General features: G+C 48.6%; 1 pseudogene; it reads left to right on the top strand.

Moving 5' to 3' along the window:
* The first annotated feature begins 2,817 nt into the window (after positions 1 to 2,817).
* LOC148685212 (uncharacterized) lies at positions 2,818 to 10,462 on the top strand (annotated as a pseudogene).
* The last annotated feature ends 6,959 nt before the right edge of the window (positions 10,463 to 17,421 follow it).

Here is a 17,421-nt window from a genome sequence, read left to right as displayed (position 1 = left end):
CCAAGAGCTGCATCACCCTCATCCACAGAGGACCCGCTAGATGTACCAGTAGATGAGGTGGTATCCCCCTCTCTGTGTCTCTTTGCTCTCTGCCTGGAATGACTGCTCTTGTGACGCTTGCCTCCAGACGATGGCATCTTTCTCTGAAGATTGAACATTGAACACTTCCCTCGGGGGGGGGCTGCAATGAAGGAGAAAGACAGGGGTGCGTGCAGCTTTGAAGAGAACCCAAACTGCCCCCCCTTGCTGCCTAGCAGGGGCCTCTGAAGGTCCCAGAACCTGACTGTGGGTGAGACTGGCCCAAAGGTGATGGGCCTTCACTAGCAGGGCCTGAATTTCCTCTCTGAACTGAAGCACTGGCTGCTACTATGGGAGCAGGTTGCTGAAGCTGGGGAAATAAAGCACCAGAAGGGTCCAATTGCTCACTGCCTTCACTCTCAGAAGGGGCCTGGACCTCATAAACAGTGGCAGCAGTCGATGGGCCTGGCTGAGAAGCAGGCGGCCCTCCACCAAAGCGCTGCGCTAATGAACCCATCTCGGAAGAAAGCCTGGCCAAGGCCGCTGGGTCTGACCCCACACCAGCCATAATAGACTGCAAATGGTCTGTAATATTCTGGGGCAAGTCCAGAGGCGTAGAAGAGCGGAGCGCCTGAGATTGACCTCGTATCACCCGTCTCGCAGGGACAGCTGGGCTTGGAGTATGCTTTCCTGGCATTGTGCGATTCAATAAACTTCAATTAACTTCAATTAGTTAAATTAGAACTGTGCAGCAAGTTCTAATACCGTAAAAAGAATTAAACGAAAAAAGGCTAAGCGGAAAGAATAAGGGGAAATAAGAACAATTCACCGTTCGACAATCGCTCTTTTTCTTTCGGGTTGGCAATGGAGACAGGTAGGACTGAGACCCGAAAGAGAAGCTCAGGGTCACGTGCAGCAGTTAAATAGTGGTCCCTCTAACTACTTTGATTGCCATGCCCATAGCCTAATTGCTCCCCCGTTAGAGGGACCACCAATAGGGTGTTGTGGCTGCTCCAATGGTCCCGCTCCAGCACCTAGGCCTGATTGCCGGGTCCCACTGCAACACGTGCCCTCTTGTTAGGGAGGACCCGATTTGTCAAAACTGCGTTTCTACAAGGGCTAGAGACTACCTTTTGTTAAAAAGAAAGCTCAGCATACGTTCAGGTGCAATTACTCTAACTGCACCATTAGAAATTCGGACCTTGCCAATATGTTAGGGGCTCCTATTGCTGGGTGGCCAAACAACTCACTTACCAATCAAAATTCTGACCTGGCTGAAACCCCTGACAGACAGGAGTGGCCAGGCTAGCTCATTTAAACGAAGTTGCTTAGAAAATACACATTATGCTTCATAAATTTCTTCCTGGAAGGGTTAGAGACTCAACTTTTAAAATTTATTTCTATTATATTTGTATACTGCCCTCCATCCAAAGATCCCAGGGCAGTTGACAGCATAAAAATATAAAATACATACACAAAACACATACTAAAAACAGGAAGAGAAAAACAAACGGAAAAAATACCTCTCCCACCCACTGGACCTCTTGGGGAGGAGGCAGATTAAGAAGGGCCTCAGAAGATGATTGTAGGGTCCTGTAGTGTCATGCTTTGGGGAATCAGATCCCTCCAACGATGGCAGCCAAGAGGCAGAGAAACAATGAAAGTTCTTACCAAGCAACTTATTCAATAATTCACAAAGAGTGACGAAGGAATGCAGTCTTCCCTAAATAATGGCATCCCCTCCAGGTCTCCCCTATTCTACGTCACTCCTGCATTGGCTAATTTGAGCTTTCTGCCTCTGAGCTCTCTGTTCTACTACTCTCAATGCCTACCTGGCCCTGGAAGGGGTGTGTGTGTCAGGAATCCTTCCAAGGACACTGAGCTGTCTCTCCCCTGGTGCTGCTTATTCTTCCTGCTCTTCCTCTCCCAATATTTCCCAGCTTCTGCCCTCTGCAGCCTGTCAGCTATGCCCTTCTTCAAACCACTGTTCTTAATCTATACTGCCCTCCTGTTCTCAGGAAGGTTCAGGAGAAGGGGGGGGTCCTCAGCATTCCTCCCCAGTCCAGCCCCTGACCGGTAGGTTCAAACGGAGAGAATCAGTCCTTGGTATTGTGATTGTGAGCCATTTAAGGCTGGCAGGCAGCAAAACTGAACAATTAGAGCAGCAAGTGGGTGGATTCTGCATTTCTTCCTCCAGCACGACATACACAGCCCTTTCCAAAAACTCCTCTATGGCTAGAGAAACTGCCTGGCCAGGAGGTGGCAAAGGAGCCCGGCCCCTGGCACTCCTCCCTGCTTTTCAAATGCCCCTGCCTACAAGAAAATGTCTCCTGCTCCTTTTTGTTAAGCCCTTCCATGGGCAGCAAAGCAAAGAGAAGGCAAATGGCAATGATACCTTTTAGGTCGCCCACTTTTTCAAAAGGCAGCCCAAGCAGGGGAAGTGAAATGGCCTCAACATTCTTTTCCCACCCTTTTGGATGATGCAAAAGGATGCCCAGGCAGCTTCCAAGAGAGTTGCCACTCCTGCAAATCTTAGGAAGGAAAAGCAAAGAAGCTGTGATCCTACTTATGCTAATGGTAAGACATGCTGGACAATTTCTCCTCTCCCTGGAGAAATTCGAGGAAATCGCACTTTCTCTGCCCACAAATAGGCTGGAGGAATTTTAAATGCTGTTTCAAGTATTTCTGAAGAGGCTTCTGTTTGCCATTCTTCAAAATGAACACAAACTAATGTCTGAAGCAAATATTTTCCTCTCTCTAACTTTTTTTTTTGACACATTAGTACACCAGAACTGCAACATGATGGAGCCAGACTCGTCAGCGTAATCTCTGGCCCCATATTTGCATACGTTTGGGAGGCAGATTCCCTGGAGTCACTTGCAAGGAACAGCCCCTGGAGAAGCAGCTGTGTCTTACCTGGAAGAATTTGTTCATCGAAAAGCCAGGATGGTAAGCAGAATTGTAATACTAATACAAATACGAATATGCTATCCAACTGGGTTGTCCCAGCCGCTCTGAGCAGCTTACAACAAATTATGGTTTTATGTGCTAGTGTATCCAACCGTTTCTTACGATTGGGTCTTGTAAAATGCTGGAAAAGTTGCAGTGGGAAGGCAGATTTACACGGATCAGCAGCGAAAGGATAAGGTGCTTGAACATTTCTCTGTCCTCTTTGACCTTTGGTCCATCTACTGCCTGCCCTGCATTCCTCCAGTGCTTTCTGACTTTTTATGCTTTGCTAATGGTTTCTTTGGAGACTTTGCAGAGGATCGTTGTTGCTTTCTGAGTGCAGGATTCAATTTTTCTTTGTGCGAACCTGGGGTCACACATGCACCAACACAGATTCTGACTATTTTGGAGTGGTAATTCTGCGCCATTTTTTTTAAAAAAATGCTCAGTCTCTCATTATTAGCCTCAATGCCAGTTTGCAGATGCCCATTTAATTGCAACACTATCTTGGTTTCCATTCCCCCTTCTCACAGACACACATAACACTTTCCCACTCCTAGTACCCACACAGTTCATTCATGTGCTTCTCTCTATCATGCATGCACACATATTGATGCACACACATTCCTGGATCACTCTGTTTTGCACACACAGAAATCTGTTTACACTGGAGTTGACCACTGACAGCCTCATAGCCGCATCCGTCAAGAGCAAAATAAATCTTTGGAGCAGCTGGAATGTTTGCAGGTATTCCAAAACACTCATCCTTTGATCCAATGGCTACAAACAGGGCCGTCTTAAGCTTATCTGGTGCCATGGTGCAGGGATCCCTCAGGCGCCCCCCACCCCCACCCTGTTTCCCTCTGGACGGGCAGCAGCTCTCACATGGCTCTCAGGCTCTGGCTTTTGCCAGCTTCTACTTCTAGCCCAGCTCTCTCACACACACTCTGTCTATTGTCTTTCTCACCACCAGCCAGGTGAGGGAGGAGGCCCACGCATCTGCCCTCTGGCACAGAGCCACTTCCTTTCTTATTACAGGTAGGTAGCCGTGATGGTCTGACATTGTCGAAACAAAATAAAAAAATTCCTTCCAGTAGCACCTTAGAGACCAACTAAGTTTGTCATTGGTATGAGCTTTCGTTCTGAAGAAGTGTGCATGCACAAGAAAGCTCATACCAATGACAAACTTAGTTGGTCTCTAAGCTGCTACTGGAAGGAATTTTTATTTTGTTCCTTTCTTATGCATGGATCCTGCTTAGGGGACATTGTGGCTCTTGCCTGAAGGGCCTCAGGCATCAGACAGTCAAACTGCATGTTCTTGTAACCAGCTAGATGCCAATGGGAAGCTCTCAAGTAGGGTTGCTTCCAGATGATGTGTTTATTGAAGATTCACCCTAATTTGTTGGCACAAAATTTGTGAGGAAGTTTGACAGTGCCAGCTATTTATCAAGCATTTATTCTGATTTGTTCACTGAAAAGTTAGATGATGTCACCCTGCACTTTTCAGTACATTTTCTGACCAGTTTCCTTATTGCAAAATGTCTGATTATTTTTTTGGGGGGGGGGTGTTTTCATTGTGCAAGAGAACTGCACAACTGGAATTTTTGGAGACATGAATGAATCGCATCTGAAAATAGTGACAGACCAGAAGTGCTGTGAGCCATGGATGCAATGAAATTCCCCAGGGTTTCTCAACATAGGGGTTCCTTCTGAGGTGTGCCTAGAATATCTTGAAACGTACCTGTTGCTAGTACAAGAGCAAAGCTTATTTAGGAAGTTCTTCTGTAGCTATCCTAGTTGCCTAGGGAATTAATTTCTGTTTACTCGTTTTAATTATATATTTTTATTTTTGCTGTCTGGCAGAGAAAAAACAATTTTATGCAGGGCTCCTGCTGTTCAATGACTGGTACAAAGTCTTTACATTTTACATGTACTGACTATGTTTTAATTTAATGATGTATTTTCAAAAAGGGGAAAAGAGAGGACCCAAACAATTACCGCCCGGTCAGCCTGACATCAATACCAGGAAAGATACTAGAGCAGATCATTAAGCAAACAGTCTGTGAGCACCTAGAAAGAAACTCTGGTGATCACTAAAAGTCAGCATGGGTTTCTGAAAAATAGGTCATGTCAGACTAATCTGATCTCATTTTTTGACAGAATTACAAGCCTGGTAGATGAAGGGATTGCTGTGGATGTAGCCTATCTTGATTTCAGCAAAGCCTTTGACAAGGTGCCCCATGATATTCTTGTAAAGAAGCTGGTAAAATGCGGGCTAGACAATGCTACCATTCAGTGGATTTGTAACTGGCTGACTGACCGAACCCAAAGGGTCCTCATGAATGGCTCCTCCTCATCCTGGAGAGTGGTGACTAGTGGGGTGCCACAGGGTTCTGTCTTCGGCCTAGGATGATGGGCTTGAGGGCATCCTGAGCAAGTTTGCAGACGACACCAAATTGGGAGCGGTGGCTAATACCCCAGAGGACGGGATCACACTTCAAAATGACTTTAACAGATTAGACAACTGGGCCAAAGCAAACAAGATGAATTTTAACAAGGAGAAATGTAAAGTACTACACTTGGGCAAAAAAAAGAAAAGAAAGAAAGGCACAAATACAGGATGGGTGACACCTGGCTTGAGAGCAGTACATGTGAAAAGGATCTAGGAGTCTTGGTAGACCACAAACTTGACATGAGTCAGCAGTGTGATGCAGCAGCTAAAAAAGCCAATCCAATTCTGGGCTGCATCAATAGGAGTATAGCATCTAGATCAAGGGAAGTAATAGTACCACTGTATTCTGCTCTGGTCAGACCTCACCTGGAGTACTGTGTCCAGTTCTGGGCACCACAGTTCAAGAAGGATACTGACAAGCTGGAACGTGTCCAGAAGAGGGCAACCAAAATGGTCAAAGGCCTGGAAACGATTCCTTATGAGGAACGGCTTAGGGAGCTGGGTATGTTTAGCCTGGAGAAGAGAAGGTTAAGGGGTGATATGATAGCCATGTTCAAATATATGAAAGGATGTCATATGGAGGAGGGAGAAAGATTGTTTTCTGCTGCTCCAGAGAAGCGGACACGGAGCAATGGATCCAAACTACAAGAAAGAAGATTCCACCTAAACATTAGGAAGAACTTCCTGACAGTAAGAGCTGTTCGGCAGTGGAATTTGCTGCCAAGGAGTATGGTGGAGTCTCCTTCTTTGGGGGTCTTTAGGCAGAGGCTTGACAGGCATATGTCAAGAATGCTTTGATGGTGTTTCCTGCTTGGCAGGGGCTTGGACTGGATGGCCCTTGTGGTCTCTTCCAACTCTATGATCATTTGATAAATAGCGCTCACGCCTGTGCGGCTCCAAAAGGATATTTTTGTGTGTGTGTTTTGTTTAAAACCAGCTTTTCTAAAGAAGACAAAGAACACATTGAGAGTCGGGGTAAAGACTCCACGGATGCGCTTACGGTCGTAGGGAGGTGTCTGAAAGATGAGATGGGCAGGCATTGTGCATATGCGTGGGAGAGCCATCTTGGGCAGCCTTTCATTGTGGGAGCAACCTTATTTCTAGAGGAGCTGGGAGGGCCCTTGTGAGGGCACATATACGAGTTCTTCTTGGGAAGGTTCCAAGGCCTGTGCGCGCTCCTGTCGCTAGATAGGCATGTTCTTTTTCAGTCTGTCTCTCCCTCTTTCCTGTCACTCCCCCTCCTCCTGGCTTTGGTGACTGGCAGGCATGCAGCACAAGATAAGTCGTGTCAAAGGTTCTACTGACCCCACTGCCGCATTGCAGCTCAATACAATATGCTTAGGTGGCTTCAGCAGCGGGCGCCTGGTGCCCCCCAGAATTCGGCACCGGGGTGCCCTGCACCCTTGCACCCCCGCGTAATGATGGCCATTCAGATGCTCCCACCCCTAGCTATGGCCATTCCCTTTAAGCCAGGCATGGACAAATTTGGCCCTCCAGATGTTTTGGGACTACAACTCCCATCATCCCTAGCTAACAGGACCAGTGGTCAGGGATGATGGGAATTGTAGTCCCAAGACATCTGGAGGGCCAAGTTTGGCCGTGCCTGCCTTAAGCCGTTCTCCTTAAAAGATTCTCAATTTGTGTCTCTAATCATTGCCTCAGTTTTGCCCTCTCTGCATATTCCAGGATTTTCATCAGCCATTCTTCCTTTGAGAGTGTCCTCTTATCTTCCATTTCTATACGAAGAGAATCCTTGCCACTGTAGTTATGTACATAATTACAGCTGAGGCTTTCTTTGGAATTTTGCTTTTTCATATCTCCAGCAGGAAGAATTCTGGCCTCTTGGGAAAGGTCAGTTCATTCCCCCCCCCTCCCCATTATGTATCATGTCCCAAAAGGCCTTGGTCTTCCTGCAGATCCACCACATATGATAAAATGTCCCCTCACAGCTCTTGCATTTCCAACATGGGTTTGATACATTCTTATACATTTGAGCTAGTTCTTTGTAGATAGAAACCATCTGTACATCTTAGTTGCTCACTGTTTCATATTTTGTTGTACTTTTTAAGCTTACATGCATTTTCCTGAAAGCTCAATAGATCTCTGTATGCAGTGGTACCTCGGGTACCACTGTATACAGAACTTTATAAAGAACTTTGCTTCAGGATGAGAACAGAAATTGTGCGCTGGCAGCAGGAGGCCCCATTAGCTAAAGTGGTACCTCAGGTTAAGAACAGTTTCAGGTTAAGAACGGACCTCCAGAATTAATTAAGTTCTTAACCCGAGGTACCACTGTATAACCCATTTAGGCTGCATGTTTCTTTCTTTATGCACACAGGGTGTGTGTGTGTTCCAGAAGCTTTTTATGTCTCCTCTACATCTCCAGCAGACTCCTATATATATAAAGGTTAAGGACATCATCTTTAATAACTTTGACTTTGTAAAACCACAGATATGAATGCCACCGTTATCTTCTGTCAAATCCTTCCAAATCCAATGCCTGGTATTCCTTTATGTTACCCACTTTTCAACCGTGTGTGTGTGTGTGTGTGTGTGTGTCTAACTGGTCCTGAAAGCAACTGCCTCTCCCACTCAGGAGGGCACTTTCCCCCAGATTGACTTCTGACTTCATGAGCAGATTTTCAATGACACTTTGCGTGTTTGGCCACTAAACTGCAGAATAAATGGATTGGATTGGATTATATTTCCCAATAAATACAGTGGTACCTCGGTTTATGAACACAATTGGTTCCGGAAGTCTGTTCATAAACTGAAGCATTCATAAACTGAAGCGAACTTTCCCATTGAAAGTAATGGAAAGTGAATTAATCTGTTCCAGATGGGTCTGCAGCGTTCGTAAACCGAAAATTCATAAACCGAGGTGTTCGTAAACCAAGGTTCCACTGTATGCTATTTTCACTAAGATATTCACTTTTAAGCACATTTTTACCCAATACGTGTATTTTGGTAAACAATGGTTTGTTGGTGAACTGCATCACAAAATTTGGATAACTGAATCTCCAGAGATGCTTCTGTTTTGGTTCTCGTATTATTTTGGAAAGTGCAAATTTGATAAATTTGGCTTTCAGTATGAACTTAAGTGAATTCCCCCCACCCATCCAGCCCGAGATTCCCCAAGCAAACTTTGCCCCAGGACAAACCCAAGTTTGATTTCCGAAACCTTCGTTTCCCCTGCATCCAGCAAAGTATTTCCAAGATAGCTCCAAAGTAGATGGAGGCTGTGGAAGAAAAACACCTTTGCAACTTTAGATAAAGCTTGGCGTGTATGTTCTTCTCCTTCTTAGATACGGTGATTCTGCAGGTGGGAATATTAATACATTAAAATCCAAGCCCCCCCCCCCAACCATGTTTCTAAGCTTTCAAAACACACCCCTGTCCTTTCATATACAGGAATCTAAATAAATCAGTATGGCGATCAGCCTAAAGTTTATTAAGGCGATCAGCCTAAAGGTTATTAAGGGTTAATCCTAATAGAATTGTTAGAACCCAGGGGGGAGGGCTCTGGCAGAGTATAAAAACCCCACCCCTGGAGTCAGTTAGTCAGTTGAGTTGAAGTTGGTTAGTTGAAGAGGGTTGTTGGTCGGTTAGTGGGAGCTTGTGAGGTAGTTGGTTGGTTATTTGTAGAAAGAGCTGGTTTTAAATATTGAGGTGGAGAATAGATGGTGGAATATAGTCAGACAGGATACAGAGTTGTGAGTTTATTTACAAATATTTACTTAGTTGACTTTAGCGGTAATAGGCCGGTAATTTATATTTAGAGGTAATAGGCCAGTAAAGGAAACATCTGTCAGTTGGAGCATTCTAAGATTTATTCTGTAACCAATACGCTTATGTACGCACAATAAGGCAATTTTACCTTATCCTGGTCTGAAGTATTTATTCACAAATGCCATTGGAACTGTCCAGAGATTTTGGTTCTTTTAAAAAACTAGTTTTTTCAAGGTTTGGGATAACCTCAGAACGATTAAGGCAACAGTTTAGAAGCACCAGTAAACTACGTGAAGAGACTTTTGCTCAGCTGGGAGCAAAGTTAACAAATTATTTAAACAAATGGTTGGACCAGGAGGGTGCAGATTCTGTGGAAAAAAATTAAAGAAGTTATTGCCTTAGAGCAATTTTATGACACCATAAATAATCATTTAAAATATCTCATTAAAGAAAAGAGGCCTGCAACGATATTAGAAGCTGCTAGATTGGGGGATGAGATTAATGAAATAAGAGATCATGTCTATGATGGTGCAAGAAATAAGGAAAAACTTTGGGGAGAGTTACTGGTAAATAAAAATACAAAGCCAACTCCACAAACAAAATTTACCTCAGAAGCGGTAAAGAAAAATTTCCCCTCAGGACCAAATACAACATATAAGACATCCAACATATCTGGGGCAGCTGAAGAAAAACGTATAAAAATTGGTGGGGGTGAAAAGCCTGAAATAATTTGTTGGGGATGTGGTCGCAAAGGGCACAGGCAAGCTTTCTGTAGATTTGAACCAGGAAAAAATAAGTTATTAAATAGTGGGTCTCCAAAGAAGACATATTGTGTCAGGGCCCTAGAGCCAACCTCTGCTGAAACTGTGGTTGCCTCGGCAACACAACACACGACCAGGCCTCAGCCTGAGGAGACAGTACCAGAGGCCAGAGTTGTGGAATGTTATCTTATTCAGAAGGATGAGAGTTTATTAAACCGAACAGGGGAAGAAATATGGATTGAGGGTAAAAACTATATGGGTCTGAAAGATTTTTGCTCTCAAGTGACCGTGGTTCACTCTGAGTTGGTAGAGAAAAAAGCTTATATCCCAGAAAAAACAATAACGCTGAAAGGAATTCCTCCGACTCCTGCAATCTTGCCATTAGCTGAGGTACATCTGAGGTTTAAAAATTGGTCAGGCAAATGGCAAGTGGCTGTGTCAAAAGAAATCCCAGCAGCAGTATTAATCGGTTGGGATCTTATTGACCATGTACAGAGTGCATTGGTAATAACTAGAGCACAAAACCAGCAACAGTTACCCAGCACTGACATAAGTAATGAAACAGTCGCTGAAGAAAATTCTGATACAGTTTTAGTTCCTTTAGTTTCTAGTCAACCCTCAAGGTTTGCTGAGAGCCGCCAAAAGGCTGATATAAGTTTACATTCTTGTTTTGAGGCCGCTGCAAGTAATAAAGTATTAACCCCTGAGAGCCCTGGGCGTTTTGTGGTGAAAAGGGGATTACTATACAGTGGGACAGCACCAAATAAGGTGGAAAAGTTAAATGGGGAGACAAAGAAGACAGTGGGGAACTGGAGTGCAGTTTATAACTCAAACCCCAATAAAATGACATCTGTTGTCTCAAAGAATTTTGATGTCCCAACAATACCAAATGAGCACAACAAAGAGGATGTGCACCATAGAAGCCATCAGTCACCCGAGGTTTCTGTTGATACAGTACCTCAGGACTCAAATAAGATAAATAAGCCCCATCTGAACCAAATGGAAGTGAAAGAATATGGAAAAGATAATTTGCGGATAACAAAGGATTCTAAGTTAGAGACAGGCACTAGTCTCTCAGATTCCACCCTAGATTTGTCTAAAGTTGAACACTTGCAAAAGAATCATATGGGTAGGGAAACTGTCACAGTGACCGGATAGGGCTACTTCAGAGTAACGACTCTACACCGCTCTGCATTTTATCTTTTTATTTGTGCTGCGTATTTACAGTGCTAAAGGTGGAGCTATTTACAGAGACACATCTTCTCAGCTTGAATCAGTACCTCCGAATGGCGTTTGGCGCGTCTTGCGCCAGCATAACAACTTGGGGAGACCCATCCTCTTCCCCCGACGCTTTCTGCGAAGTTCCGGAGTTGGGGGGATGGGTCTGCCCCCCTTTCTTCCTCCTTCCTGTCCCACCTGGGACGATGGCTCTTCTACCCTGCCAGAGCCTTGGACCCCACTTCCTGTTTCCCCACTTGAGCTGGAGCTTTCCCTGCTTTCAGTCGTGCTCTGGGCTGGGCTGGAACTCAGGAGGGGAGGGGCTTCGCGATATCCCTTGCCCCTCACATCCATCCCCCTCCCAGGCCCCCCTTCTCCCCTCCCGAGAGGCTGCACGGGTGTCGGTGGTGACTGAAAGCCTAAAAACTCCGTGCTGTCCGAGCCGGTTGGTGTGAACACCTCCCCCCAGTCCCCTTGGCCCCCTCCTTCCTCCTGGGAAGAGGGAAAGCCCAAAAAGTCCGTGGCCTCAGAGCTGGTGGGGGTGAAAATCTGCTGCCAGTCCACCTCTTCTCCTGACTGAGTGGACCTCGGAGATGCCCATATCTCCTCCTCCGTGTCCTCAAACTCTGCTTCCCATCTCCATGGTGAACTGCTTTCCCCCTCCTGTGCTTCCTCCTCCTCCCCCTCCCGTTCCATGTGCCAGGGCTTGGGCCTGTGTGGGAAGAGGGCGTGGAATTCTTCCACTAAGAATTCCTCCTGTATCTGGGTGGCTGGGACCCATTCATTCTGGGACGGCGGGGCATCCTCCCATGCCATGAGGTACTCCAGGCCCCCCACCCCCCTTCGTGAATCAAGGATGGCCGTTGCTTCATTGAGTGGCTCCCTTCCTCCACTCTCCCCCCCTCCCTCGGGGGTCTGTGCGCTGCCTCGGAACCTGCTACTTTCCCTGTACGGAGACAGCAGCGATCTATGAAACACTGGGTGCACCCTCATGTCCTCTGGCAGTGCCAGCCTGAATGCCACTGGGTTCACCTGCTGCGTGACCGTGAAGGGGCCCAACCTTCTGGGTGCCAGCTTCTTGCACCTCCCTCTGGTGGGAAGGCCCTCCGAGGACAACCAAACCTTGTCCCCCACCCTGATGACCTCCCCCTGTCGCCTGTGGCGATCTGCCCCCTTCTTGTACGCTTCCTGTACGCTCTCCAAGTGTTCTCTGAGCTGCTGGTGCACCGTCTCCAGTTCCTCTGCCCAATCCTCTGCCTGTGGGCCCTCCTCCTCCTCCTCCCCCTCCCTCTCCGGGAAAGATCTGAGGTCGCGCCCGTAGTTGGCCTTAAAGGGCGACACCCCTGTGGAGACGTGCACCGCATTGTTGTAGGCAAATTCTGCCAGTAGCAGGCGATCCACCCAGTCCGTTTGCCTCTGGCTGACGTAGCATCTCAGGTACTGCTGCAGAATGGCGTTGACCCTCTCCGCCTGTTCATTGGTCTGCGGGTGCCGAGCCGTCGACAAGCTGACCTCCACCTGCAGGAGGTTCATGAGCCGCCTCCAGAACCTGGAAACAAATTGGCGGCCTCGATCCGAAATAACTCTTAAAGGTAATCCATGCAGTCTGAATACGTGGTCAACAAACAGTTTGGCTGTCTCTTCTGCAGAGACCGCCCTGGCACACAGTATAAAATGGCACATTTTGGACATGAGGTCCACCACCACCAACACTGCGGTCTTGCCCCTGGACGACGGCAGGTCTGTGATGAAGTCCATGGACACTACTTCCCACGGCCTGTGCGGGGTGGCTAATGGCTCCAGCAACCCTGCTGGTGGTGCTCTGACCACCTTTGCTCGCTGGCAGGTGTCACAGCCCCTTACATAGTCCCGAACATCTTCCCGCACCCCTGGCCACCAGAAGTGTCTCATGACTAGGTGAGTGGTTTTGTCCCTTCCAAAATGACCCGCCGTCGGGTTGTCGTGCATCTGCTTGAGGACCTTCCCTCTGAGCTGGTTGGTGGGCAGGTACAGGGCTCCCCTGTAAAAAAGCAACCCCCTCCTTTCCTCAAAGTCTTTTGCCTGCTCCCTCCCCCCTCGCAGCTCTCTGAAGATGCGGGTGGCAAACCCATCTGCTGCCGTCAGTGCTGTGAGTTCTGCCTCGCTCACCACTGCTGCTCCGCAGGACCATGCTGATGGGGGGAAAATGTGTCAGGGTGCTGGTGGCAACTCCTCCTCCATGTACTCTGGCTTGCGGGAGAGGGCATCCGCCCTGACATTCTGCTCTCCCGGTATGTAGTGGATGGAGAAGTTGAAGTGCGAGAAGAACTCTGCCCACCGTATCTGCCGCTGGTTGAGCACCCTGGCCGTTCTCCAGAACTCCAGGTTCTTGTGGTCCGTGCACACCTGAATGGGGTGCTTGGCGCCCACTAGGAAGTGTCTCCAGTGCTGAAACGCAGCGTGGATCGCGAGAAGTTCCTTATCAAACACCGTGTAGTTGCGTTCTGGCTGTGTCAGCTTTCTGGAGAAAAAGGCACAGGGTCTCCACTCTCTGTTGGCATCCAGTTGCAGCAAAATGGCGCCCAAGGCCCTGTCTGAAGCATCTGTCTCCACGCGTAGGGGCGCATCCTGCACCACGTGGAACAAGTTCTGGTCTGAGGCGAACACCCTCTTGAGGCTTTCGAACGCTGCTTGCGCCTCTGGTGTCCATCTGAACTTCTGCTTGCCTCTCAGGCAGTCCGTGATGGGAGCCGTAACGCGAGAGAAGTTCTTGATGAACTTCCTGTAGAAGTTGGCGAAGCCTAGTAGGCGTTGGGCATCTTTGCGCGTCCTGGGGCTGTGCCAGTCCAGGATGGCCTGCACCTTGTCCTTGTCCATCGCTAGCCCCTTGTCTGACAGCTTGTAGCCCAGGAAGTCCACCTCTTTGGTGTGAAACTTGCACTTCTCCAGCTTCACATACAGGTGGTTCTCCTTCAGGCGCTGCAACACCTCCCTGACATCCTTTACATGCTGCACTGGGTCATTGGAGTAAATAAGGATGTCATCCAGGAAGACCAAGCAGTTCTTGAAGAGGAGGGACCCCAGGACGTGGTGCATGAAGGCCTGGAAGCATGCTGAGCCCCCTTGCAAACCGAAGGGCATCACCAGATATTCAAAAGAGCCCAGAGGCGTGAACATCGTGGTCTTCCACTCATCGCCTTCCCAGATCCTGATCAAGTTGTACGCCCCCCTCAGGTCTAGCTTGGTGAAGATCTTGCCCCTGCGTGCCGCTGTCAGCAGATCATCCACTCTGGGCATTGGGAAAGCCACCGGTTCCGTCATGCTGTTGAGCCGTCTAAAATCCACCACCAGGCGGCGCTGTTGCGTGTCTTTCTTGTCCACCCAGAAGACCGGGCTGCCCCCTGCTGCCTTGCTTTCTCTGATGAACCCCCGCTTGAGGTTCTTGTCGATGAACACCCGCAGGTCCTCCAGTTCCTGATCTGACATGGCGTACAGCTTGGCTGGGGGTAGCGTGGCCCCTGGCACCAGGTTGATCTGACAGTCAAAGGACCTGTGTGGGGGTAGGTGGTCGGACTCCGCTTCACTGAAGACCTCCTGCAGGTCCCAGTACGGCTTGGGTATTGCCTCACCCCCCTTGACGTGCATGGTGGCCACCGTGGCTATGGGAGGCCCCTCCCCTGGTTGGCGCTGCATGCAATGTTCCAGACAAAAGTCCGATCCAAACGTGATGCATCTCTGGTGCCAACTGATGGAGGGGTCATGGCGCGCCAGCCAGCTCATGCCCAAGACGATGGGGGGGGTCTGAGATGGTGGTGACGTTGAATGCCAGTGTCTCTGAGTGTCGTCCCACCGTCATTCTCATGGGGGGGGTCTGGTGGGTGATGGCCCCTCCCAGCAACTCCCTGCCGTCTATGGTGGAGACGTGCAGGGGGAAATCCAGCTGCAGAAGTTGGATCTGGTGCGCTTCTGCAAAGTTTCTCGAGAATAAGTTGGCCAATGCACCACTGTCAATTAACGCGAGGACCGTCAGGGGATAGCCATTTGGGAGCGTAAGCGTCACTTCTAGAACCACCCCTGCTCTGGGGGGGGGGTGGGCTGGCGCTGCTCCTCGCTGTGCGGGTGGGTGGGCTGGGGCTGTTGTCTGCCGATTGCGCCTGGCTGCTGCCCCTTGTCTCCTGCAGCCAGGCTGTCTCGTTTCCCTGCTGTGGTGCTGCGTCAGTGGGGGAGGGCACAACCGTTCCCGCCTTTCCTTGCCATTCCCTGCGATGTGGGCAGTCCCTGACGAGATGCTGAGGGGAGTTGCAGAGAAAGCAATTCCCGCCTCTTCCCTCCTTGCGTCTTGGCGCCGCTGGGGTTTGAAAAGCCCCCCCGCGCGCGCGCTATCAATTTGCATGGGTTCCTGGTCTTGGCTGGCCCCTGGCATGGCGTGAGATGGCTGTTGGGGGAGTGGCTTCTCCTGCGACCGTGGGAACCAAGCCCGCTTTGCGCGCGTTGCTTGCTTGTCGTTCCACCGGAATTCCTGTCTCACCCCCACCGCCAGAGCCGCTTTGCTCAGCTGATCCATATTACTGGGCTTTGGACCTCTCGAGAGCTCATCTTTCACATCCTCATTCAACCCCAGGTAGAACGCCGCTTCCATCGGAGGCGAGTGCAGTTCCCACCCCAGTCTGTGCACCAGCATGGTGAATCTTGACCAATATTCGCGAACTGTCATTGTTCTTTGTCTTAAATTATGCAGTTCCTCTTTGGTCTGGTCCAAATGGCTATCAGCCGCATACATGGTTTTTAAAGCCTCTAAAAATAGTTTGACATCCTTCATGCATTTTTTGTCGCGATTAACGGTCTTAGCCACTCCCTGGCTCCCCCGGCAAGGTGTTCCACAATAAACGCTACTCTGTGCGCATCATCAGGGAACTCATTATGGTGCAGCTCAAGAGCATACACGATCTCAGTCTCAAAGCCATGATACTCCCTCGGGTCACCATTGAACTTGCTTACTAGGGTCCCTGCTCTCCTTCCTGGCAGCACTTGGAGTTGGGCACCCCCTCCTCCCTTGTTTTTCTCTGCATCCAACTTGTTTTGGAGGTCCACCGCTACCGCCCTTAACTGCTGCTCTTTCTCCTGAAGTGCTCTCACCTGTTCAGCAAGGTTGTGCCTGTCCTCTTTGACTTTCTCCGTTTCTTGTTTAGCCGCCTTTAATTCCCCCTGTGCCTGCAACGCCAGTTGCTGCAGGTCCTGCTGGGCTTTCTCCGCGATCTGCCGCCATTTCTCCGCTTCTGGCGCTGTCATCCCGGCAACTCCAAAGTAGCCCCCAAAAAGGATTCGGAGGTAGCTGTCACAGTGACCGGATAGGGCTACTTCAGAGTAACGACTCTACACCGCTCTGCATTTTATTTTTTTATTTGTGCTGCGTATTTACAGTGCTAAAGGTGGAGCTATTTACAGAGACACATCTTCTCAGCTTGAATCAGTACCTCCGAATGGCGTTTGGCGCGTCTTGCGCCAGCATAACAACTTGGGGAGACCCATCCTCTTCCCCCGACGCTTTCTGCGAAGTTCCGGAGTTGGGGGGATGGGTCTGCCCCCCTTTCTTCCTCCTTCCTGTCCCACCTGGGACGATGGCTCTTCTACCCTGCCAGAGCCTTGGACCCCACTTCCTGTTTCCCCACTTGAGCTGGAGCTTTCCCTGCTTTCAGTCGTGCTCTGGGCTGGGCTGGAACTCAGGAGGGGAGGGGCTTCGCGATATCCCTTGCCCCTCACAGAAACTATCACACACCATGTTCCTGGGGAAGTGAAAACAAAACACATAAAAGAGAGCAGTTTAAATGTTATTGACAAGGCCAGATGCGCACAATTTAAAGGCATTACTGAGAAACTTAGAAAGATAGAATCAGTGCCAAATGAGAAGATAGAGTATATGAATCAACAGAACCATGATTCACACAATACCAGAGAGATCAAACTTGCTAATAGGAGTCCTACAGTTGTTAAACAAATCAAAGAAGAATTTAGTTTAATTAAGACCGAGGGAAATGAAACTCGAAATGGTGCCCTCAAGAGAAAGCTGACCACACCAAAAGGGACAGTTAAAAGAAATAAAAGCATCTCTGAGAACAGTTTAAACGTAGAAGAGATAAAAACTTTGAACAGACTAGAGTCTGATGAGAAACATAGGGAAGCCAAGAATACTGCTATCCCTAAAAATGTTAAGAGAGAGACAGCCTAGATGCAGACTCAAAGTACTACCACCAGTCTGTCCATCTGATGGTGATGTTATCCACGAGAGAGATAAGATTGTCAGAAAGGGCAGCCTAA

Source organism: Zootoca vivipara, chromosome 6 (assembly GCF_965207765.1).
Source record: "Zootoca vivipara chromosome 6, rZooViv2.hap1.1, whole genome shotgun sequence".
In the NCBI taxonomy this organism is placed as follows: Eukaryota; Metazoa; Chordata; class Lepidosauria; order Squamata; family Lacertidae; genus Zootoca; species Zootoca vivipara.
The sequence above is the reverse complement of the archived record's forward strand: the minus strand, read 5'-3'. Positions and strand labels throughout refer to the sequence as shown.